A 25,581-nucleotide genomic window follows, 5' to 3' on the forward strand; every position below is an offset into this window, starting at 1 on the left:
CCGGTCATTTTTTAAACCCTAAATTTCCATGGCTGGCTGGGGAAGGATCAGGAGCCTGGGTTTTGGCACAGCAAGGGAATATCCTCCCCTAGTTTGCTGTTCCCACAGTGACCGTGCTCCTTAGCTGGGGCTTGGCTTGTTTGCCAGGATTTCTGTTACCAGGAGAAGGCTCTGGACCTGAAGTCATTTTTCCTGGCCAAGACAGCAGCTTTTGGGAACCATGGGTAGCAAAGTGGCAGCTCTTGATGTGCGTGTCTCCCCGGGAAAGCAGGGTGACGCTGCTCAAGGGGTGAGGGTGGCAACTTGGCAAGTGCAGGGTGCACCACAGGGAAGGGAAAATCAAAAGGTGGGGTGAAAATGTGAGAAATGTGGTCCAGAAAGTGTATGGGGCTGGGAAGGAAAGGGCAGTTTGGCAGTGGGGGAAGCGATGCTGGTTGCTGGCACCCCAGGGCCGTGCTGGGGGAGCAGGAGGAAACTGCAGGGTGCTCACACCATATGAACTGGTGCAGAGGTGCTGCCTCCGGTGCCTTGAAGTCTTTGCACCAAACCCAGGTTCTAAAGGCTCAGCAGCCACGGGGAGAAGAATAAGCATCAGCCGTGAGCGTGGTGGGGAGGTGCTGCGTGGCTAGCAATGCCGCAGTGGGCTTTTGCAGGGAAACAAACCAAGGATGCCTCTCCCCTTTACTCCACTTTCCAGCTGAGCACCATGACCAGGCTCAGCAAAAACACTGCCTCTTCCCACCAGAGAGCGAGAGAAGGGGCATCTGCTCCTCAGGTCTTCCTTTGCAGTCACTAACGAAGGTGATGACGGCTGTTGTTGGCTGTGAGCTGGCACAGAAACGCTCGTGCCTCGTGCTGGTAGCTCCTGTGCTTCCCAAAGTACCAGACAGACTGTTCCTGTTCATGTTGCTTCTGGATGTGCCTGGAAAGGCTGAGGACAATGCCAGCAAAGGAGCCTGGGAGGGTGTTGATTTATTCACTGGATTCTCTCCCATTTGGCTAACTTCACCTGTTGTTTCTGTGCGTATTAAAACACTGAGGATTGCAGTGTTTGGGAGGACAACTGCAGCAATGCCTCCCCTGGGCTGTGGGTTGGTAGCTTGCTGGCTTGTTGCTGCCAAAACACGTGGTGGCCAAGCTGGGCTTCGCTGAAGGCTGACTTTGCCTTGTGTTAACACACAGGGTGAGACCGTGGTCACGGGCTGGAGAGGCTGCCATGGGGTCCTTCTGCGTGCTTGGAGACCCTGGTGGTGTTACAGGGTGAGCAATGAGGGGTGTCTTGTTGCTGGTGGGCAGCCAGCTCCCTCACCAGGAAACAGCAGACCCCGTCCTAAAGCAAGAAGCCCCCTGACCAAAGTCAGCGTGGAGGGGGCAGGTGGCACTGGCTTTCCTCCATCCAGTGGGATCAGGGCTCTCAGGGCAGGACTGCCTGGTGTGAGAGGTGTCCTACAGCACAGGGCCAAGCCAGCTCTCGCTGTTATGTCTTGTTGGTGGGGATTAGCTTTGCTAAAGGCTCGGCCAGGTGGAATAATGGGCAACCGAATCCCAGGCTCCCTCCCAGTTCAGCCTGGGGCCGCAGAAGGGTAATAACCCTCCTGTGGTTGGGGCACCAGGACCTCATCCCTTCTTCCCCTGCCATCCCATCCCAGGGACCTTTCCTTCCCCCTGTGCCCTTCAAAACAGACCTCCATGTCCCTCCCTTGCACGGACACAGGGCAGTATATTGCCCTGCTTTATGCCTGCCCTATACTTTATATAGGTATGCCAGGATCTTTCCTTTACTTTTTGGAGGAGGTCTCTGGGTGGCTGTTGGGGGCTGGCAAGGCATTGAGGAACCACATACCTTTCCCTGGGAAACCGGTGGCCCGTGCCTCTTCATCCTCAGCTGTCAGGGAAGAATGATGTCTCTGAGGCTCCATCCCTCCTGCCCCCGGCCCCTTTTGACACACAGCTGAGAGCAGTTCCCCGAGTGAGTAATGCCTGCAGCTCCTGCCCCGTGACCGTTGGTGTTTTTCATCAGGAACTACAGTGTGTTTAGTGCCAGCGATTTGCCGCAGCAGATCCAGAAGATGTGATGAGATACTTTCCCTGCCCTGAAGCGCTGACGGTTGCAGGGAGGTGGGATGAGATATGGAGGGTGTGAGCAGCAGCCGAGGAGGGAACCTGGGGTCCAGGGCAGGGATGGGGTGGTACATCGTAGTCCTGGAGTTACCTCAGAAATGGGAGAAGCCTGTCACCCTCTTCCTGTTGCCCAAGGCGGGAGGATAGCCCCCTTTCTCACTTGTGCTGGCTCACAATGAGATGGGCTTGCAGGGCCTTCTCTTTTCCCTGCCGTGGACATGGACCTCATCTCAGCCCTCAACAAAAGCATCCAAAAGCGTGTTTGGCATCCCTGCTGGCCCCAGCCGTGTGCTATTCATCCCAAGGTGGGACTGCAGCACTGATGCTGCTGCCACCGTGCTGGGCAAAAGCCGGCCTGTGCTCCTTGTTGTTCTTACACCATTTCCCCATGCAGCAGCTGTTCCCCCATTTCCCCAGGGCCAGTTTCATAGAATCATGGAATGGTTAGAGTTGGAAGGGACCTTAGAGATCAACCCCCCTGCCCTGGGCAGGGACACCTCCCACCAGACCAGGTTGCTCAAAGCCCCATCCAGCCTGGCCTTGAACACCTCCAGGGATGGGGCATCCACAACTTCCCTGGGCAACCTGTTCCAGTGCCTCACCACCCTCACAGCAAAGAATTTCTTTCTCATGTCTAATCTAAATCTCCCCTCTTCCAATTTAACACCCTTACCCCTTGTCCTGTCACTACACTTCCTGACAAAGAGTCCCTCTCCAGCTCTCCTGTAGGCCCCATTCAGATACTGGAAGGCTGCTATAAGGTCTCCCTAGAGCCTCCTCTTCTCCGGGCTGAACAATCCCAGCTCTCTCAGCCTGTCCTCATAGGAGAGGTGCTCCAGCCCTCTGATCATCTTCGTGGCCCTCTGCTGGACCCATTCCAACAGGTCCATGTCCTTCCTGTGCTGAGGACTCCAGAGCTGGACACAGTACTCCAGGTGGGGTCTCATGAGCAGAGTAGAGGGGCAGAATCGCCTCCCGTGACCTGCTGCTGGGCACACTGCTTTGGATGCAGGCTACATGGCTGCTCTCTTTGAAACCTGTATGTGAAAATTGCTATAAAAGTGCCTTTCAGCCACGGTCTGGAGGTGCGAGGACACGGCTGCCTTTATCTTCATGTCTCAGCTGGCTACTGTGAGGCTCATGGAGGCCACAGGGCGAGTCGGTGCCAGGGCTGGGAGCAGGGACAGGCCTCCAGCCACTCTTGCCCCTTCTCCTAACGAGCTGACGCTGCCTCGGGGCTTTGTAGCCTGAGAAGAGCCGTGTAGCATCTCATGGGGAGCTCATTCCCCAGCACGGATAGATTCCCCATGCCTGCTGCTGCGCCTGAAGTACGGCCTTCAAAGCTGCCAAGAGGGTTTTCTTCCAAGGGGTGTGGGATTGCCGGCGCTCAGGAGCGATCCAAGATAAACTATCGGCCCCTAACACGTTTCTGTGAGGCCTCTCCTGCAGCTCCGGGTGCCAGCGTGCAGGCGCGGGGCAGCTCTGTGGACACGGGAGGCTGCAAAGCCACAAGAACAGAGGAACCCTGCCTGAGTGGAGGGATTTCACCCCCACAGGGGATTGCCTCTGGAAATGGGGGGTGGCCTGGCTGCAGTTTGGCACTGGGGAAGATTTATTTGGTGGTGGAATTACAGAATCACAGAATCTTCATATCTTCATGGTTGGAAGGGACCTTTGAGATCTTCGAGTCCAACCGCAGAAAAAAAAACCAACAAAAACCCCCCAAAACCAAAAAAATCCACAACAACAAAATACCAAACAAACCCACAAGCAGACACACAACCCGACAATCTCGAGCACTAGAGCATGTCCTGAAGTGCCGTGTCTACATGCTTCTTAAACACCTCCATGGATGGCGACTCCACCACCTCCCTGGGCAGGCTGTTCCAGTGCCTGACCACTCCTGAAGATGGAGAAAAAAGCCTGCTCAGCAGCAAGTAGCCCTGACTCCACAAGCTGCAGCCTTTTGGGGATGCAGAGCGAGAGGTGGAGCAGCTGGATGATGCTTGGGGCTTGCAGTTCCTGGTGGTGGTGCTGCTGGCAGGGATGGAGAGGGTGGTCGGTATGGAGGCACCCTGTGGTCCGGTGGGCATTGCAGCAGGTCAGGCTGGTGGTGGAGGGGTGCGTGTGGGCTGCCTTTGCAGCTTGCAAGCCAGATGCCAACCCCATGTGCCTCCACTGCATCCCCAGGGCAAGCTGGAGAGGGCTGGGTGGCCTCCCTGCCACCTTATGGAGACCGAGCCAAAACCTGGGACCTGCAGGCTGCCAGAGCACCCCGTTATCGCAGGTATGGGGTGGACCAGCTCCCCTCCACCTCCTGAACCAGCCCAACTGCTCCAGCCTTAGAGGGGCCGGGGGGCCAGCCGTGTTCCTAGCCATCAGCCCCATCTCCTGGGGCCGTGCCCCGCAGCGGTGGCTGGCTCCTGCTGCCGGGGGTGACACTGAAACCCGGTGGTGAATCCCGGCCCACGGCCTCACGTGTCTTGAGTTTCGCCTGAAACCACAACGCTGTTGGTAGGTTTCTGTGCAAAGCTCAGCAACCTCCTTCTGGCTCGTGCCAGCACTTCCAGCAAGCCTTTATTTACTAGGATTAGTTTTTCTTCAGGAATTTTGGCTGGGACTGGCGATCTGGCAAGCGAGCTCGCTCGGGCTGGGCTTTATGGCTTGAACCGGTAGCCCTGGGGCAAACGGGCCCCGCTGTGAGACAGGGGAGACCTCAGCCATGCCCAGCACATGCGCTGCAGCCTTTGGGATGGTCTTGCTCTCCTGGAAATAAAACTCAACAAGCCTCCATTGGGAGTTGCTGGAGACAGCAGAAGTGATTTCCCGACTAGAGGTGCCATCTGGGGCTCCCAGAAGGAGAAAACTATTTTGCTCGTCCCTGAATTGCTGGGTTTTGAGCAGGTCCAGCAAGGAGCGCAGTGTGGACAGCAGGAGTGTTGCTGGAGCCAGGGGAGCTGAGATCTTTTCGGGGGACAACCCAAGCCGAGTTACCAGAAGACATGGATCCAGGCTGTGTGCACTGCCAACAAAAATACCTGACCTGGGAGCAGGGCTGGTGGGCATAGATGAGACCACCCAGACAAGTGTAGGGTTTGCAGTGCCCTCTGCTTTGCCCAAGCTGCCTCCCTGCTGCCTTCTGTAGCTTGCCTATCTCCAGTTAAACCCTTGGGCTTTGGGTTCCCCTCACTCCACCTGCTAGGGCAGGAAGAACCTGTATTACCCCAAAAAGGTCTGCAAAGCCCTGAGAGGACACTCCGCTGCATGAGCTGTATGCATCCAGCTCATGCTTTGAGCTCATGGATCCCCTTGGCTGATGAGGCACCTGGGAGGGTTGGAGGGCAGCATCTGCCTTCCCTCTGAACTTCTAGTGGGGCTGGGTGACCACAGTCTGGCCCTGGGGTGGGAGAAGAGAGGCCCTAACTGGGGTTCTGAGTCCTGTGGGTCCCACAAGCACTGTCATCCTGAATGCTGCTTCTGCACCCTGTTGTACCTCCTGGGACATGGGAGAAAAGGCTGGGAAGGGCAGAGCGGGTGGAAACTTCTCATGCTCCTCTCTCTGCAGCAGCACAAAGGACGTGGGCTGCTCTGAGGGTACGTTTGGGTTTAGTCTTTTCAGTGAGAGTGTGGCAGTGATGTGAGAAGTTCCTGTGTTCATCTTCAATCCAGCTGGGATTTCAGCAGTAACATGCCCAAGGGGTGGTCTCCAGGGGATGGTTGGGTGCTGCCTGTGCTTTCTATGTGTGCAGGCTGTGTCCTGGCTCTGCAGGGAGGTTTGCCCTGGCCCCATTAAGCTGGACTTCAAAGGGCTGTTGCTGAATGTCAGATAAGACATGCAGCTGAGGACCACGTATCATCTGTGCCACGGTCTTTGCTCCTCTCGGGCTGGACTTTCGCTTGTGCAGCCCCCGGGGGCTGCGTGTCTCTTTCCCCTGGCATGAAGTGTCAATGCCAGACTGTGCCCTGCATTCATGGGGTGGGAAACATCAACTTTACCTCCCCGTCTTAAAGCAGAGGTGACTCACAGCGGAGCTGTGCTTGTTCTTTTTGTGTTCTCTGGCTGAAGGGACTGTTGGTTTTTTTTTTGGAACAGCTAGATATAATAGGACAGAGAGACCACCCCTCTTCTCCACCCTCACCCCATCTCTCTGTTACCCCACCTGTGGGTAATATCCTGCTCTTAAGGCTCAGCTCCCTGGGGTCTGAAGTCCCACCTCTGAGCCTGCCATGCCCTGGCTGCGTGCTGGGGAAGTGGCCACTCTGGGAAAGATAAGACCACAGACAGAGGTGGGGTGGTGGAGATGGCAGCAGCAAGGAAAGGTGCAAAATCCTAAAGGAAAAAATGCAGGGAGTCACGGGGTGTGTTGAGCACCATGGTGAGGCCATCCCTAAGAGCTTTGAAGACCAACAGACAATCCTTGGCCAGAAAAAGCTCTTTGGTCATCTTCTCAAGGTGGTGAGCATGATAACATGTAGCCAAGGAGCTTATGAAGTTGGAGCTATCTTTTGTGTGTGAGTGTTGACCAAGAAATAATTGCTTTACACTTTTAAGGCCAAGACCATTTTCTACCGTTGGCAGGTTTGATTCACCCAGGCCCCTTGTAAGCAAGCTGAGCAGTCACACCATCCCACCGCTCCTTTGCTCTTCCCCTCCCTGAGCATCTCATGCATGCTGGGGACAGTGCCGGGGGTAGGGGAGGCCCTGTGGGGCTGAGAGGAGGTGTTGGACAAGCAGGACTGGCCACTGGGTGCTGTTATCTGGCTGCCCTGCTTGTGCTACCTGGTAACGTCTTCCTGCCACCATCCTTCATCAAGCAAAGCTTGTGTGAAGTGTCCCTGCCCAGCAGTGCACTGGGTGGCACAGCCTTTCAGCCAAGATATGAACTGTTTCTGAAAGCAAGACCCCTTCCACCGAGCAGGATGGACAGCCTTGGAGTGGGAATTGCTGGGTGTGGAGTTATTTGGCCTGAGTGATGCCACTGGTCAGCCTTGATCGTTACAGTCCATCTGCCTTGCAGATCTCCGGATGCCAATGTTTGCTCCACAGGGGTCAGCAGCAGTAATGCCAGGAATGGGACACAGCTGTGTGTCCTAGCCTGGGCTAAAGAATCTGACCTGCTGCCCACGTTGTTGCTTCATCCTGCTGCTGTGTTGCCTCATTACCTCCCCTTGAGTCATCCCATGATGTCCCTTCCTTCAGCAATGACCTGTGCAGTGGAAGTGAGGTGTGAGACCACCTGCTTTGCTGGGCACCCTCCCCATTGCAGCGATTCCTATGAGGGGGTTCAGGTGGCTTCTCGTGGCTCATCTTCCCCAGGGTGAAAAAAGGATTAGGTAAGACTAATTGTGAAGAGAGTTACAGCGCCTTGAGAGCCCTGACTCCTTAGTGAGGTTATTTTTCTACCATCATAGTTGTCATTGCCAAGAACAGAGTCCTTTTGTGGTATGAACACCAAGAGATATTCTGAAGGTGACATTTTGGTGGGCTGTAGCGTGAGATCCTCACAGTGGTCGTGCAGCTGGGCTTGTCCTGCTAGGCAGAGCTCATGACAGGGATTCAGCTCTTCCCTTCCATATGCAAGAATGTGAGAAGATAAAAATGCATGTTCCTCCCCCCCGTCAACTTTCATCCTGAAATGCTCCCTGACGTGCTGGACCAACGAGGACAACAAATCTGCCACTGTTGGTGCTTCTGTTCTCTCTAATTTGAGAATTGCCCACGGCCCATGAGAGATCTGGGCTGAGCACGATGCAGTGGTAGATAGCAGTGCTCGCACCCAGATACGCAGGAGGTGGTTTTAGCCGAGGGAATTTGCCAGTTCTGAGTAGGGCTCAGCCCTTGGAAGAGGATCTCTATCAGCTCCCGTTTGCATGTTGGAAGACGCTCCCTGGATGACTGGGTAGTGTTTGCGCTTGGTCTGATGAGCTGATCTTTCTCAAGTCACTTTATTTATTTATTCCCTGCTTTTATCATTGATCTCAACGTGAGAAAGAGCCAACCCCCACATGCAGAGGTAGGAGAGTGCACAGCAACAGTTGAAGGTGCAAGGAGGGCCTGGTTGACCTGAGGAAGGGGAGGTGAGTGCTCCCACGCTACACCCGTGACCTGTCTACTCATGCCTGATGCCTCCGAGAAGATGTTAGCTTCCTTTGCCTTCTTACACTTCATTAGCCCTGACCAAAGAGGCTGTAAAGAGGAAGAGGATGAGGTGGCAAAGGATGAGAACCCCGAAGTTCTAGCAGCAGATAAACAATAGATTGAAAAAGGAAAATTTGATTGAAATAGATTGAAACAGATGACAAAGAAGAGACCCACTTGCTGAGCTGCCTGACAGCCTGCATCCCCCTGCCCCCGGTGCCACGTTGATGTTTCTCCCATGCCCTAGCAGGAAACCAGCAAGAGCAGTGGTGCAAGGAGAGCCTTCCCTACTTGTTTTATGCCACGTGCAGGGCATCACCAGGTTGGCTCAGCAGCACTCCTTGCCTTTCTACCATCATAGTTGTCATTGCCAAGAACAGAGCCCTTTTGTGGTGTGAACCCCAAGAGATGTTCTGAAGGTGACATTTTGGTGGGCTGTCGTGTGAGATCCTCACAGTGGTCGTGCAGCTGGGCTTGTCCTGCTAGGCAGAGCTCATGACAGGGATTCAGCTCTTCCCTCCATGGTGAAGGCTGCTGCTTCTGCTCTGGTCAAAACCAGACACGAAACCTTTTTGGCAAAGAGTGTCTGCCTGGCAATGGATCCCCTGTGAGACACAGTTTCTGAGCAGCAGGAGGGGTGCTAAATCCAGAGCTCTGCTGGCTGAGTTGGAGCAGGCAGCCAAGGTCTTGCCTGGTGCAAATTTCTTGGGAACCTTCTCTTCACATGTTGAGCAAAATGGACTCTGGACACTGGAACAGGCTGCCCAAGGAAGGTCGTGGAGTCCCCTTCTCTGGCGATTTTCAAGACCAACCTTGATGCAGTCCTGAGTGATGTGCTCTGGGCAACCCTGCTTTGGCAGGGGACTTGGACTAGATGATCTCTAGAGGTCCCTTCCAACTCTGGCAATTCTGTGATTCCGTGGACTATTTCCATCATGGCTTTATGCCATACCTGACCTTGTGCACATAGACCAGAGGCCCCAAAATGCCTTAACGTTTGTGGTAACTAACAAATATGACAGGGAAATGCTGGCAAATGTTTTATTGTGGCAAGAATTATAAAATTATGTCCATGTAATTAAGTCAAATGGTAATTGTCACTGTGAATGTCGCTGTGACCTGCCTCCCAATAAGTATACATATATCACTTTCCATTGCCATTCCTTAGCCAGGCACTGGACCCCAGAAACAAAGTGATAAAGAAACATGTTTGTGATTCTACTAGAGCCTGGGGAAGGGGTGGACACTGCTGTGGGGCTTCTGAGGGGCATCTGGCCCCACGCAGAAGGTGATTTTGGATGTGCAACACACAGCTGCCTCTGCTCTCTAGGAGCTCCCCTTAAATCACCCTGACTCCAGTGGGTGCTTTAGTGACCCCACAGCAGCAGCCAGAGCTTTTCTGTGCTGGGTTGTGGGTTACTCAGGGGTTGCTACACCTACGTCCTGCAGTCTTCTGCCCCATGAACCTCCCTGCACGGCCTGAGGCACAGCAGATCCACCACGGCCATTTTCAACCAAGGCATGGAGAGCCTGTGTGAGGCTCCCTTGGGACACCTGGAGAAGAGGACTTCTGTGGGACAGGGACACCTCTAACCCCAGTGGCCTTTGCCATCCAGGAAACACCGTGTTAGCTGCTCCGGCCTCTATACAGCTGGGGACATTCCCAAAATGCTCCAGTCTGAGAATGGACGTGTATAAGCTAAATAGCCACCGTTTCCATCCCCTTAATTTGGGGCAGGGAAGGGTATGTAGTCTTGGCCTGTCCTCTCCTACAGGTAGCTTCCTTTTCTTCCCTGGCTGCTTTCTTATTTTTACGATTTTACCTCTCTGTCTCATCCTGTGGTTGCAGGAGGGCCAGGTCCAGCTCCCTCCCCACCAGCAGAAACCTGAACCCAAGTTTTTCATGAAAGCTCAAGTGGACTTGAGAGGGCACTGAGGTGAAGGGCTCTCACCAGCTCTCCCGCTGAAGGCCCTCTGCCCTGCCCTTTCTGATGGAAATGCACTTGCTCTTTTGGATTATTTCATGGGAAGTGGGAAAGCTTTCCAAAGGAGAAATATGGGAATCTCACCCACGGCCATCCAACAGTCAGGGTGGCCATAGCATGGGGACTGTTCTCTTCAGTTTTGTGTCTGATTTCTTCAGGGAGAGAAGGGATTTGGGTATGGATTCCTCTGACTGTCAGGTGAACATCACTGGGTGAAGAAGGTCAGCCCTGACTCCTCTGCATTATAGCTGAGGCTTGACAAAGCCTTGGGAGATGGACTGGTGACCCACTGCCTTGCTAGGAACCCTTAGAATCATATAGTCATCTAGGTTGGAAGGGACCTTTAAGATCATCTAGTCCAACCATCAACCTGACTCTGATAAAAAAACCCAAAAGAAAACCGTATAACCGCCCCTCCATCACTAAACCATGTCTCTAAGCAATGTGTCAACCCATCTTTTGAAAACCTGCAGGGATGGTGCCTCAGCCACTTCCCTGGGCAGCCCATTCCAGTGCTTAATAACCCTTTCAGTGTAAAAAAAATCCCTAATATCCAACCTGAACCACCCCGGCGCAACTTGAGGCCATTTTCTCTTGTCTTTCTCGTGCACTGCCTGAGTTGCACCACCATAGTCATTGCTTGGCCAAGTATGTGCCATTAGAAATTTTCATTGGTTGGCTTTGGTGCATGGTTTGACTCTCAAAATTGTCAGTGTCCTCCTCTGAGTCTTGTTCTTTGGTGCAAAGTGTATTCGTGTCACTGGTTCCCTGACCCAGGAGATCCCTGATGTGGGAAGGCTGGTGCTGGTCTGCATTACCTCTGCCGTGGCCCACGGAGGTCTTCTCTGTAGCTGGAGAGTATCACCTCCCCTATGCATCTGAGCAATCGTGTGCTGCTCCCCACAGTGACAAAAGCCCTGTGAGGCACCATCCTGAGTATCAAATGGGCTTCTGGGTTACCTGGCTGTCACTGAGGCTTGCCAGGACCAACTATGAGACCATTTTGTCAAATTCTATCATCTTTTGTCTGACTTTGATGGGAGCTTTGTGTTAGGAAGAGCTCCAAAGCCTGATCTTAATAAGAATAGCATGACCCCACTATTGTCTCCTCTTGCTCGGGTGGCAGCGCAAGGTCTGTTTGTGTTGGTAACAAGCGGGGAGCCCCGGAACGCACCGTTTGTGTGAGACAGAGGTGTGGGTGGCACATCAGTCTTTTTGGGGAAAGCATGAGTGGAAGCAACCCTTCAATGCTGTTTGGCATAAAGGGAGGATTTGGTGCGGGCACCGCCAGGGCCGGGTTTCCCTGGTCGCCCTGCAGAACCAGTTTCCCAGCCAGATGAGCAGGAGGTGAAGCCAGCCCAAGCATCCCACGGGTTTGCATCTCTTCTCTGCCTGGAGAATTTTACTTGGAGTATAAAAGCCTGCAGCTTTCTGCCAGGCGTGGGGCCAGCCATCGTCGGGAACCCAGTGCCTTGTGCAAGAGCCCTCTTGCTCTTGCATTACATGCGTTATCTCCCCGGTGGCACAGGTTTGCTTTCCATCTAGTGACTCAGCGAACTAACCTTGGCACAGAAAAGCCTTTGTGTACTCAATAAACCCTAGTTAACACCATTTTTGGAAGACAAAGAAGGTGGGTGGAAGAAGTAAGTAGGAGCAACACCCTCGCCTCTGTCCCCCAACCCAAACCCTGTTGCTGTTGCAGCAGCCACCAAGCTCAGGCAGGTTCCAGGAGTATGAATTTCTCCTGTTGCCACAGCCAGGCTTATACCGTGTCAATCTTTCTGTGGTACCTCCGCTCCTGAGGACCTGTTTGACCTGACCTACCAAGATCTTGGCTGTAAAAAAGGTCTCCTGAGTTATCCTCCCCATTCCTATCACCCAAGGAAGGAAGGTCTCTTCCTGCTCTGCCTGTGCACGCTCGTGTGCCCTGTCGTGCCTGTGGTAACTTCTCCTTGACTCATTTGTTTCTGCAGGACACATGGCAGGAACTCCCTTCTGGGGCAGGGCTGGTTGCAGGGAATGGTGCTCCAGCTCCCTTTCCACCTTTCACAATTTCCCTTTTGGTTTTATGACACAGAGCAAGATTTTGGTTGGTGGGTGGTTTTTTTTGTTCGTTTGTTTGTTTTGTTGTTGTTTATTTTTTTTCCCCTAAATCTGCCGCCAGCTGTGTTGGGATGTGCCAGAGAGGTACAACACCCCCTCCCTCTGAGTGCCTTCCATTTGGCCCACCTCTGTGTCCCCATGTTGACAGCTGGTGCTTCTGTGACCAAAGGGAACTGGTGCCACTGTACAAAATCCCAGCTCGTCTTGGATCCTTTTACCATCATTCTCCTGCAAAGAGATGTTAGAAACCGCCTCCCTCCAAGGCTCAGAAACATCCCGTGAGGACTTCTCTGGACTTGCTTTTCAGAACAGCACCTTCCATTTAGAAGCCCAGCCCAGCAGCAAAACCAGCCTTCAGAGAGGGCATTTCTCCTCTCCTTACACCTTTCAGTCTCCCCGCTGGTGCAAGGAGCTTCTCCTCTGCAGATCTGACACAACGGACCAAGCGGTTCCCAGCATTTCTTTGCCTCTGGGCCTTTCTATGGCACTTCAAAGCACACCTGAAACCTCACTGTTTATTTCCAGTGTATCTCCCCTGTAGATTTATTGCTTTTCCTTTGTAATGTACACTATTATCACTCAAAACAGCAGCAGTAACAAATTAATCTCACTGAGATCCCTGCTGATTCGATCTGGCTCTGCTAGGCTCGGTGGAAACTTCTGCAGACATTTCCTGCCCTGAAGTGGTTGCAAGCTCAAACTCCTGTCCGAGACTTGTTGAAGCTGATTGAAAGAGTTGTACTAAAACCACAGGTAGCTTCAGGGATCTCCAAGAGAACAATTTTCCAAGAGAAGGAGCAGGTCCCACTTGCCTTCACTATGGTGGATTGACTGGAAATTCTGGGTCTAATTTAATGGGGTTCTTGGACCTTAAAATCTATGAATCTTAAATCTTCTTCTGGAAAATCTGAATGGGTGCAGAAATGGGACATTTGGCCTCTGTTGTATGCCTTGGGGGCACCTCTGGCACCAGGCTCAGCATAGCATTCCCATGTTGTTTCAGTTTCCACCTTCTGGTGTGACACTTGCTCTATTACTGTCTGCATTCAGACGTTCCTCACAGCTATTTCCAGCTGATTTGAAATCAGAAAGTGTCAGAAAAGAAAACCAGGCTTTTTTGAGCAATGGATTCAAGAGAAACTTCTCATTTCTCCTCTCCAAGGTGTGTTACAGCAGTGGATAGACACCATGGGCAACCCGATTAGAGCCAGACAAGGTTAATGGCGAGGTGGTAGTGATTATAGGTCTGTTTTCTGTGGGATACATAACCCTCCCTCCAGTTCTGGTGTCCTACAGGTGGGCTTGGAGCCAAAAGGTAGGGTTTGGCTGGGAGATGCTCCTCTTTGGCGGCCTGGGGATGGAGGTGCACTGGGTGAGCATGTTTGCCACATGTGTGCCACATGCCTCCTTAAGAGAAGGAGAGCATCCTCCTCCTACTTGCCTTTCCTTTCCTTGCTGCTCCTCGGATTAATTTTTCTTGGTGTAAGGGAGCCGAGTGCTGGTTGATTGGGCCATGACCCCGGTTTTATATAATGCGTTGCGCAATGCACTTTATGTAATCGGAGGTTTCTTGTGTAATTTATTTGCAGGGCATTTGCCGAATCAAGGATGACACCAGCTTCATGTTACAGGGGAGAACACTAAGTGGAGGGGCACAGAGGGGTTTGCTCTTTCTGGGCTGCTCGCTGCCTGGGAGGGTGTAGTGTTAGATGGATGGAAAAGCAGCTGTAGGTTCCATGGCTCTTGGTCCATGTCCATCTCCAAGAAGGTCTCTCCGTTCTCTTCAGAAAGAAAGAAGGCAGGGCTTGGGTTAGTCCTCCTGAGGTCCAGGTCTAAAGGGGGTTCAGCTGCCCCCACTTTCCTTGCTTATATTGGGAGTCTCCGGCATGGCTTTCCCCTTTGATGCCAGAGTGATGTGTTCGGAGTTAGCCCGCGCCACTTCCTCGCCAAGGGGGCTGGATCGTGCTAGAAGGTGGGTCAGGAATGTGAGGCAAGGATGTGATTCAGGCTGTGAGCTGAGGATATGACCCCTGCGGCATGAACTTAAAATCCAGTTCTTCCTGGCAGCTGCTGCTTGGGCGCACAAATCGTGCCGGCCGTTTAAGCTGCCCACTGAGGTGGTTAATCCATCAATGGGACCTCATCCGTGCTCGTGGAGTGGAAGCATCCACACCCATGCTCTGACAGAATAGCTAATGGCCTGGAAACAGCCAATGCAGATGCCAAATGGAAGAAAAATAGCTATGGGGCCCTCTCAAGCAACGGCACTGCTTGGTCCTTGCGTGGCCAGGGCATGAGTTGTCCCAAGGGGTGGTCAAATGGGGTGCTGCAGCATCTCAGAGCCTCCCTGGTATTCCCATCAGTCCTCTCCAGCCTTCCTCCCCTCCTGTATAAGGAGGTCAGGTCCTTCTCGCTGAGATTGGTAGGGATGTGCTGCAAGCGTGGCCGTGGCATGGCATGGCTTGCACAGCCCAGTGAGGTGGGACTGCCCTGTCCATCTCACTGAGCACCAGGGCCCTGTGCAATATTCTTTCATGCTACAGAAGCTGTGTGTGTGAAATAACTCGTGATTTTATATTCTTTTGTATTCCTTTGAATTTGAAGTATTTCACAAAAGCAGGAGAACCTGACACCTGTCTGTGTGTGAGTGAGGAGGCTGATGGGGCTGTCAGGCGTGTGAACAATGTCCTGCATGGAAAACTACCATGGAGAAAGCTGTAGGGCTTTGGATGCTGAAGCATGCACTCCTCAGACAGTTCAGGCCTAATTTTTAAGGGAGATTCTAGCGATGAAGAGATCCTGATACAAAGCAAAGAAGACACAAAGACAATTTGATGGACCTTTGTTCTGTCTTCATCTGTGACTTGAACTAGCTGAGAAGCTTGATGCCAGTTAAAATATTCTTCAGCATGAAGAGAAATAAAAAAGGGAAATTTAATGAGATGAGCATTACCAGAACCTTCATGGATGTGCTTGTCTTGTTCTTGTGCCTCCGCAGGAGGTGGAGTGTGCTGATCTCACCAACAAGCATGGTCTGCACAGGACACCGTACATGACATAGCCCACACAACTCTGGTCCACGGGGCATTTCAGAGTAAAAATATTCAGTCAAATGTCCCAGAATTAATTCTTTTGATAAAGCTAGAAAATTTCCAGAGACTTCCCCTTCATCCATCCTCCTGTTTCTTTCCTCTATTTTGCACTGAATTTCAGCTTTCTCTGAAGTGTGTATGAAAAGCCAGGATGATCTGGTGGGTTTCCTGGTTTATCCACCCCACCCACCAAGCATCCAGGGCCCAGCAGCCCCAGGTAGATGCTGAAGCTCCAACTTACAGGGAGGGCACAGGGTCACTCTCCTCCCCAGGTGAAATGTGAAGGGAAAATGGGTTGTTGTGTCAAGCTGAGTTTTTTGCGGTGAGGCGGGCCGTGCTGGGTAACGGCTCAGGGAGTAGGAGAGCTGCGCTTTTCATTTTTGCTTCTGGGAATCCCTGCCTGAACTTCCTCGTTCCTCAGAGATAACTGGAGCTGCAGGGTGTCAAGCGTTGCGATCGCACACTCTTTTGCACAGGTCGTTATGAAGCATATGCTATTTGGCTTGCATATGGCATTCCGTCAGCAAGGAATCAGGTGGTGTTGGGGAGAATTTCCCACTCGGAAGCAGAGATTTTATTAAAAAATAAACAATGTGACTGGCTGCAGATAGAATAGATGTTGCCAGAGAGTTGTCTACTGTGGTGGTCAAGTCTTTCTGCAGAGAGGCCGAACTAAGCAACGTATTGAATAATTCAAATGTTTTTTTCCCTGGCAGTTGGCATTATGGAGTTCCACCTGCCATGGTCAGAGACCACTGTACGGTCACCGTGCCCAGCCCAATAGGCTCTTTACTCATCATTTTCATTATCTCTGACCGGAGAGAAGGAATGCAATTCGAGGAGAATGACGCAGGTTTCGGTATGGATGCAGGAATATAAACAGGGGAGAGGCAGACAAACAGTTGGGTAGGCTGGAGCTGCATAGAAAAGGCTTTGCAGGTGGCTAAAGTGAGTGTCTGCTGACCCTAAGTCAACAGCGTCATGGTGTTGAAAAAAAGAAAGGAAAAGTTAAACATCCCTGGGGTGTATAAACAGCAGCATTGTTTGTAGGACATATGAAACAGTTCCAACGATCTGTTAGTGCAGACTGTGCCTACACAGCGTTAATACAACCAACTCTGGGCACTGCCCTTCAGGAAAGATATGTACCAGTGGGAGAGAGTCCAGAGGAATGCAGCAGAAGCGATGGGAGGAAACGTGATGCATGGAGAAGGACTGATGACACTAGAGTTGTTTAGAACAGCCATTTTTTGGACTGTGGTCTATTGTCTTTTGGTCTATTTTTACAGGGTCTGGAAGAGGTGACTAAGAAAAGCAGGTTTCTATACGCTTTAGAGCTCTCTACCAATATCTCTAAAAAGGTCTGCCCTTGCAGGAGAACTTACTTGGGTTCAACACTGAGTGTGAGAGACAGCGAACCACTGCTGTGGCACAGAGAAGACTGAAAGACCCAGACAGAAACTTTCAGAAGACAGAAACCACTGCCAATTTTCACATGCATAAAATTTAAGATAAAATTCTAAATGCATGAAATACAAGAAGGAAGCTGTTCTCTAAGTTAGAGGGGCAGAAACTTTGGAGAGTGCATGGTAGCAATGGAGAGGGAGGGAATGAAATCTTATGGATAGCAGGATCGCTAGCTGCTGGAATGTGTCAACCAGGCAGGCTTGAGATTCCTGGCATGGGAATCTCAAAGAACAGGCTAGATAAACATCTCGCTGCAATCACAAGGATAGGGCTGACCCCTTCTTGGCTCTCTCAAGGTCACTTTGCATCCCAATTCTCTGTGATTGTGTAACTAACTGGTGTTAATTTATGGTCACTGTTATTTAATATATTCATAAACACAGTTGAGAAGGGAGAGAGCAATGATCCAGTTGTCACCTAACTGCTCACTTCCTTTTCTGGATTAGTAAAAGTACATTGAGCAATGCTAATCCACTAATCCACCCCCAGGTATTGACGAATTGCTAGGCAGACCTACCCAGGTCTATTTTTCTATGATTCTGCATCATAGGACTGCCATTAACAGGTTCTGGGAGTTAAATGCAGTGGCCAGAGATACTCTTTTTTTACAGCATCTGATTTAATCCTAACTTTTCACAGTGATGACAAATAAAACTTACTGAACATCCTCCACCTCTCCCCTAAACTGCGCTGTCTTGAATTTTACTTGGTAGCACCAAGACAAAAGGTAATTCCAGGAACGGGAACCTTGGCTGTGATGCTATTGCTGTTGTTTGACAAAGATCCGATTCCTCTAGAAGCACTTGCTGTGGCTTGAAGGAAGGAAAAGCTGCAGTTACTTGCAGCAATATCTCTATTTGTTAACAAGGAGAGATGTTTGAAAGCCAGTCAAAGCCTTGTTTTTTATGTAACATTTTTAGAGAGGCAGTGGTTTTTGCAGAGGACCTCACTAAGAGGTAGGAGAAAAAGTGGAAGAGCTGGTGGTCTTGGACGGTGGTTTAATGAGGCTGAGCCAGGCGAGGTGAGACACTTTCACTCCACATGGGTGGATTCAGGATCTCTGTAATCGCAGTGCAAGGGCAGGGGCTTGCCTTTTTACTTTTTTTTTGGCTATTTTGGCTCTATTCTGCTTACATTCACTGCACTTCATTTGCCGTTTCAAAAGCTTCTTGTCTCTGAAATCCTTGACTGACATGTCTAAAAGAGTTTGGTAAGTCAGGACACAGTTTATAAGGGGCGCAGTCATCATGAACTCTGGCATGCCCTCATTATCTTCCCAGCACTGATGAAAATGTGCCTCACCTCGCTCTGGACACCACCTGGGGCACCGACATGTGCTGCTTGTTTTTTTTTGAACAGACTCTCTTTTAATCCCACTTCGTGGAGAGGGGGTTTCCACTCCAGAGGGTTTCCCGGATATCTTTGCCCGGGACTTACGGGGCAGCATAATCAAAGGTGAAGTTATTTTGAAGGCTGCTTTATTGTTCAAGTAAGCGGAAAGCAAACAGTGTTCCGTGCTAGCTGCAACCCCTTTGCAGAAAGGCCTTGAAGGAATTACAGATCTAAGTGGGCTCACCCTTTTGCCCATATTAGCAGAAGAGCTGCTGCAAGTGTCATCAGTAGCTAAGAGGCTTCACAGGCAGCAGTACCATTTCCTTGTTGGAGAACCCTTACACGCACATCAAGAATAAACTCTTACGTTGAATGGACAAGCACAACTGCTATTAATAAAATGTGAAATCAAAGAAATTCTCTAAGCCTATTATTCAGAAGTCGTCATCTAAAGACTTGTCTTGAGATAGTAAATCTCTGTAACCCAGCCAAAGCACAACCAAATCCTACTGGTTTTCTTTCCCATTGAAATTTTGTTTGTGTTTCATCTCCAGGAAAACATGTCCCAATCGCGAGATTAACAAGGATATACTGAGTTAACCAGAGTGTTTAAAAAATCCATTAACATCTATAAAGGTGTCATTCTGATTCGTGGGCAGTGGTTTAGATGCTTTGCTCCACCCAGAGTGCAGAAGTCTCTGATATGTCATTTTGCTGAGGCTTGGCTGAGTCTGACAATTGTGTTATGTGATAAACTCTTTTATTTCTGTTGTTGCTCTTGCTGAGGTTGTTTGCAGAGAGGGTGTGATGAGTGCTGAGGATGGATACATGTTCAGCTTAGAGCCATTTTATGATCACTTCTTTCCAAAGACCCAGTGAAGAAAAAAAATACAGTTCTTTTCTACTTGCCTCGTTTTGAAGCAATTTGAAGCTGTGTTGCTTCCATGTCCTGGCAATGAGTCAGTGTCCTTGCAGGCTTAACTTGTTCAAATTTTCAGCTCATGGCTTTGTGGACTCTTTAATTCTTGTAGAAGCTACTTTTGTTTCTCTTTTTCCTTGAGTAGTGACATTATGTGAATGAATTTCAGTTTTGGTGAGATGCCATTCTAGACTTTTTAGGTTCTTAGAGAAGCGGAGATTTTGTCACAGATAAAGTGGACAAATTCACTATTTGTATAAAAGTCCCACAGCATGCGAGCTGTCTTTTTAATTATATTAGTTCTTGAAAAAAGGTCTTGACACTTAATTTCTTTTTAAAAATATCATGATCCTTTAGATCTTTCTGAATTTCTAAGGAAGATATCTAGGTGTTACCAGACAAAGAATTTCCTGATTCTTATAAATACTCTGTTCTGCTGATGAACATGCTAACAAATGTTTTTTTTTAGGGAATTTGCCATACGCCACATAAACCCTCCCAGATTTACACAAGAAAGCAATGAAGGGGTAATTACAAGAAGGTTTGTATGAGGTAAAAAGAAAAAAAAAATCCACACTAAACTTCCTCAAAGAGTTTTGTCATCACAATCAGTTAAGGAATACCCAAGGCTAGTTAGAGATTTGTGTCAGAAGATAACCAATTCTGTAGAGACTTTTCCATCCATCTATCAGTTTCAGGTATTTGGAGGATTGAAAGTGCCTCTAGAAGAACATACTTTCCATACAAAACCTTTTGTAGTGCCTTTTGCCCATACTTCTACTAGTACCTTTCTGAAAGTAACATCTTAAACTAGCATCTCTCCCAAGCAGAACGTAGGCTCATGTTTTTCAGACATAGCTAATGGCTCTAATGTCTCTAATAACACCCTCCTACATCTTTGCTCCCAGCCAACAAGCCATATAATATTTCTTGCACAATAACAGCTCATTGAAAAACATAAATATCTTGCAAAGCTTGCTTTCCTCATGTAGATGTTGTGTCTACACTAAATGTGACGTCTTGTATGTGTAGGAGTTGCCTTCCCATAAGAAGATATTAATTGTTTCCCTGCCTTTTGGACCAAAGAATCCCTGGTTTTATAACCTGTTATGTACAGCAGGTTTATAAGTTGCATGTAAAGGTTATTTTCTGGCTTGTGATCAAGTTCAGGTGAATGTCTAGATCTGCTCTTTTGTGTGTAAATTACTGCACACACCAACTGGGAGGTGACATTAACTGGGAGCTTCCTAAACCACATCTCAAGCCAAACGTAGTCTGGATTTCCTTGTCCACTTGGTATAAAGTATCTTGAATTCGGCATGGTTTCCCCGCCAATATACAAGCCCAGGGTTTTTAACCCTCTTCCAGCAGTGGCCCAGTTTGCACACACAGCTCCCACATGCTCTGCCTGCTAATTGGAGGAAGATAGGGGAATAATTGGCACATTAGGCAATAGATTAGGCAATTGGCAATTGCTTCTATCTAATAAGCATGGGCAGACACAGCAAACCATGTTGCTTTGTGCTGAGTGGCCTGTTGTGGCTCAGGGCTTTTTTCTGAAAGGTGAACCCATCTCCAAAGGACTCTGCTCCAACAATGAGGGGCATGGGGGAGCAGCTTAGGTAAAATAAATGGAGAAGAGGGGTTGGCTCATGTGGCTCAAGATGACACTAGGCTTGCCCCTAAATGTCAGTATGAACCTATTCCTTGGGTGCACGCTCACCCTTTGGGTAGGTGTCCTTCCTTGAGCCTCTTCAGACAATTGCAGCAGCAGCCTGATCTGATTGGTGAGCCTCTCCTGCCTGGGAAAATGTCCTTCAGCCCCATGAAGATGGGAATCTGCTTGATGGTACTGTCTTATCCTACTCAGTGTCAACTGCAGAGGCATCTCCTAGGGGAGGGAATGGCATATTAAAAAAAAAAAAAAAAGTCCCTGTGAAAGTAAAACCTGACTTCCCTTTCTCCCATCTGCTGATGAATAATGCTCTTGCATCATGAGTTGGCAGGGTCTCTTTGGCACGGGTGACTGAGGACAAGGTGAGGTGGTGCTGTGTTGGGGAGGGGATGGTTGTGTGGAGACAGGCTTGCCTTGGGTGCCCGGTGTCTCAGCAAAGTTGGGGCTGGCAAGGGGAACAGGGACCTTGTGGGGAGCTCAAGCAGAGGGGTGCTGCTTCCATCCCTCCTTGTTGAATCACCTGCATCCTGTCACCTGGGGCATTAGTCAGGGAACTGGACAGACAGGGTGACGGTGACTCTTTGCTTCTTCCCTTTAACCTCCTTGCCTTGTTCTCATGGGCTTTTCATGAGCCTCTGCTAGATTCCTGCTGGTGAACATGTGTTTTCCCCTAAACTCAGCAGCAGCGTGCAAAGCCCCCGGTGAATGCAGCTACTCTGGTATAAAACCTTAGGGAGGGCTTGTGAAAGAGGGTTGGTGATACCAGCACATGCTGGAGCTCAGAGAGCACAAATGCCACCATCAACACCCTGGTGATGCCTGCAGGACTCTCATTCTCCCCAACTCATGTAGATGCCCCAACCCTGCCTGCAAGTCCCTGCCATGTGCAATGCTTGAGGTCTTCCTGATGGGCTTCTGGCATCTGGGGGCTGTGCTCCAGGTAGGTTGCAACTCACACCAAACCTCTCTGTTGGAAACCTCCAAGCCTTCTTGCTGACCTGTCCTGACTCCCTCTGGCTTGCCTGTGCTGTTTCAGAGGCACAGTACCTGCAGTTGGACACTGGGCTCAAGCTCCAGCTGCATCAGCACTGGAAAAAAAGCAAAATGATTACTTCCTGTGCCCCAATTCTGGCTCTCCTATGCTTACCACCCACACAATTGCCACCGTCTTTTTATTTTTCTGGCCACTACAGCCTTTTATTTTGGTTTATTAAAGTAATTTATATTCTACCTGAGTCTGTTCTCCAAAGCCCTCCCAGACTCACTTGTAAGCCTTTTCTTCTTCTGCTTGGGAATCAGTAAAAACACAAACCAAAAGGATGCCCAGGGCTGGCCCCTTTGAGCATCCTTTTGAGGCATTCCCAAGTCTGACAGCATGCTTTGCACAACAAAGTTTCTGAGCACAGACTTTTTTTTTTTTTTTAAATCAGAACTGCAGCCACTTTCTGTTGATTTCATATTAGAATTTCATGCAGGACAGTGCCAAGAGTGGTACCTCATGTCCTGATTCCTCCCAGGCCATGAAGTAATCTGCCAGGAAACAGGTTTGATTTGACGTGGTTTCTCCTCAACAAAACCATCTTGTCTGTTTCTCTCACCTTGTTACATTCCCAGCACTTACAAACGGATCAGTTAATAGGGCAGGCGGGGAACTTTCCGGGTACAGAAGGGGGCTTGACCGAGGTGGGGTTCCCGTTGTCCTCCTGAGTCTGCTTCTTAAAGATAGATATTGTGTTTACCCTGCACCAGTCCTATGGGAACACCAAGAGATCTCAGAGATAATTACTAATGGGTCTGAAGTGTCTCCAGCTGCTTCCTTAAGTACCCCAGGCTAATTAGATGCTGCTCACTGGGCTTTGACCTGTGTTTTTCCTATTCTAGACTCGTCTCCCACCCTTTATTAATATTTTCTGTTGATGGTAGCTTGTTGCAGTTAGCATTTTCCTGCATCTGAAGCACGGTGCATGTCACTTGCTCTTTGTTCTCTTTTCCTGTAAATAGCAGAGCTGCATTTCTTCATCTTCCACTTACTCCCGATGTGGTTCAGGAACCTTATCTATAGAGCCCTCTGTATATCTGGCTTCCAGTCCTTTTCAGGTTCTTCAGCCTAAGAAGTTTATCCTTGCCCACCTGGGCCTTTCCGTCACGCTCATGGTTACTCGTGTGACAGCATTTCCATTTCTTGTGCAATTCCTTTCTGATTCCCAGATAACCAACCGGTGTCTGATGCTGTCACTGTCATCCCTCACTGTACTTCCTCTCTCCCCTGTGCATCAGGACAGTTTTTCTTTGTGTGCATAATTAAGGGCATGTTCGTGTGATTGCAAGATAATTAAGTCAACACATCATAAGAAATTATTACCTGTCAGATGAAACACGGTAACTGACTCTCTCCTTCTGTTTGAGCCTGTCCTGGTTGTGAAATTAAACGGGTTAGTTTAAACACCTCCATGGCTGGGTTAAGCAAACCCTTTTTATCACATTTGCAATGCACTAGTCTTTTGTATATAGTCAATTATCACATTAGTTTATTGGCAGTAATGCCTTCCAATGCACTAATTGATCTCTTGCGATGAGTAAACACATCCGTAATGTCTTTTGGTAGCACACAGGATCTGTTGCACTTGTGTTACTGATTTAGACTATTTTTTCCTAAGGTCATTTCCACAAATTTGCTGACTACTCCTTTTTTGAGACCCATTATCCATATTTTAAATCCCCTCTTTGGAGCCTGCTGTCCTTATGCTGCTACTGCCACATGAGATCCAATAGTACAAGGCAAGGCTGGTGGAGGAGAGCTCAGTTTGAAACGAGGCATGTATGGAGAAAAACAAAGCCCACCCGGTCATTTCTGCTGTGGCCTCCTCCAATCTGCAGAACTCAGGGGAGAGTTTCTACCTGACACCCTGAGGGCAGCTGTCAGTCCTGTCCCTTTTGACACACAGACATCTTCCAGTGTGAAGTTGTTAGTCACATTCAGTAGAAATCCCACAGAGGAAAAAGTTGTGGGATCTGAGAGGTGGTGGAAGATGAGGATTAAGTGTCCTCACCTTCACAAGACCACTTGTAGTTCCTTTATTCTCCTGTCTTCATCTCGGTGTGCCTTTACTTTACAACTTTCACTGTGGCAGGAGACCCAGCTAGAGCAGAGATCTGTGTCATGAGTAGTTCAGATATTTACATGATCCCAACTTATTCAAGGACGTAGGACAATTTGCAGATGTAATTTGATAAAATGTGGCTAGGTCTGGTCTGCCCTCATAAGCAGACCAGCGTTGGGGAACACAGAAACACTTCAAGTAGGTCCACTGAATCTGCAGCAGTGATGAGACCTAGTTCCTGGTGGACTTCTCTTGCAAGGAAGTTTGAGGGGCTTAGCTTCTTTGTGATGAAGTGAGGTCATCCATCCAGCAAATGTAGAGATGTGGAAGGAGACATGATGCTGCAGGGGGTGTGAGAGAGTGTAAAAGCAGTGAGTGTGGGAGCCGGGACAAATAAGACAATAGATGCAGATGGGGTGGAGTTGCTCAGATGGAAATCTACCTCCTCTTAGCTTAAGAAGCAAAAACAGGAAGATGCTGTGGCTCATCATTTATTTATTTATTTTTGCTTCTTGTTGGACAGTAAGGGACAGATTGGATGTTTGCAATTTACTTTTTGATTCTGCATTCATCGGGGGACCAGGAAAGTTCCCTCTTTAATGACTCCTGCCATAATCCCAAGTTCCACACCTTGGAGTCAGTACTGTTTATGGGGACCGGTATGTCTCCTCTCAGGACCTCCAGGCAGAAGAGACAGAAGAGAAACAGACTTCAGACCTACAGCAGGGCACAACACGTACCTTTTAATCCATTTATTTATGTTTAGCACAGTTTAGTCCTACTTATACTGAAGCTATTAATTCTGTTGTTTTAGGGTTTATGATTGAGCTAGTGTTATAATGTGGACATGACCCAGACTTTTATTCATGGCTATAAAACAGGTCTTGCAAGAGGCTGCAAGAATAAATATTGCTTGTTAAGATTTTGCTTGTTAACATTTAACCCAATAACTGCGGGCTGCTTTTGGAAATCTGGGCCTGAGCATGGTTGGCAAGGCTTTAAAAGTTGGTTCTTTGAGATGTTTTGGAAATATTTGGTTCCAGAAACCTGAAGGATGGGAACTAAAAAGGCAGTAGCTTTGTAAAATAATACCCCTGAAAATCAGTCTGTATTTAATTTGTTTTTTCTCTTTGAATGGTTGAGCTCATCCCAAATGCACAATGGGTTCCTGACGGTGCAAAAGCCTCAGCAGAATCTCAAGGGGATGATGGAAAGTATTAAGGAAGAATGTGGCTCCTAAAAGCAATGCTGCAACCAAGAGCAAACAGTGTTCATGAAAGCACCACAGCCACCAGCAGAACATGTTGCTGAAGATCTGTGATCTTCAGGCTCTGCAAACTGACTCTACCATAGCCAGGAGTGACTGGGAAGCAATTTATGAAGAGGAGAATGGGCACAATAGACTCATAACGTACTAGTGTGGTGTCTCAGGTGTCAGACAAAAGGCATCTGAGTGCCTGACTCTCTGAATAGCTTTGGGCAAATACTCCGACTCCTCTGAACTTCCATCTGCAATATGAGACTTCCCTATCAAACTGGGGAGTTCCAGTCATCTGCAATATGAGGAGACTTCCCTATCAAACTGGGGAGTTCCAGACTGATGATATCTCAGAGACACCCTGAGGCTTAAGTGTATTTCCTTAGGCT

The sequence above is a fragment of the Calidris pugnax genome, unplaced genomic scaffold (assembly GCF_001431845.1).
Source record: "Calidris pugnax isolate Ruff unplaced genomic scaffold, ASM143184v1 scaffold144, whole genome shotgun sequence".
Lineage (NCBI taxonomy): Eukaryota > Metazoa > Chordata > Aves > Charadriiformes > Scolopacidae > Calidris > Calidris pugnax.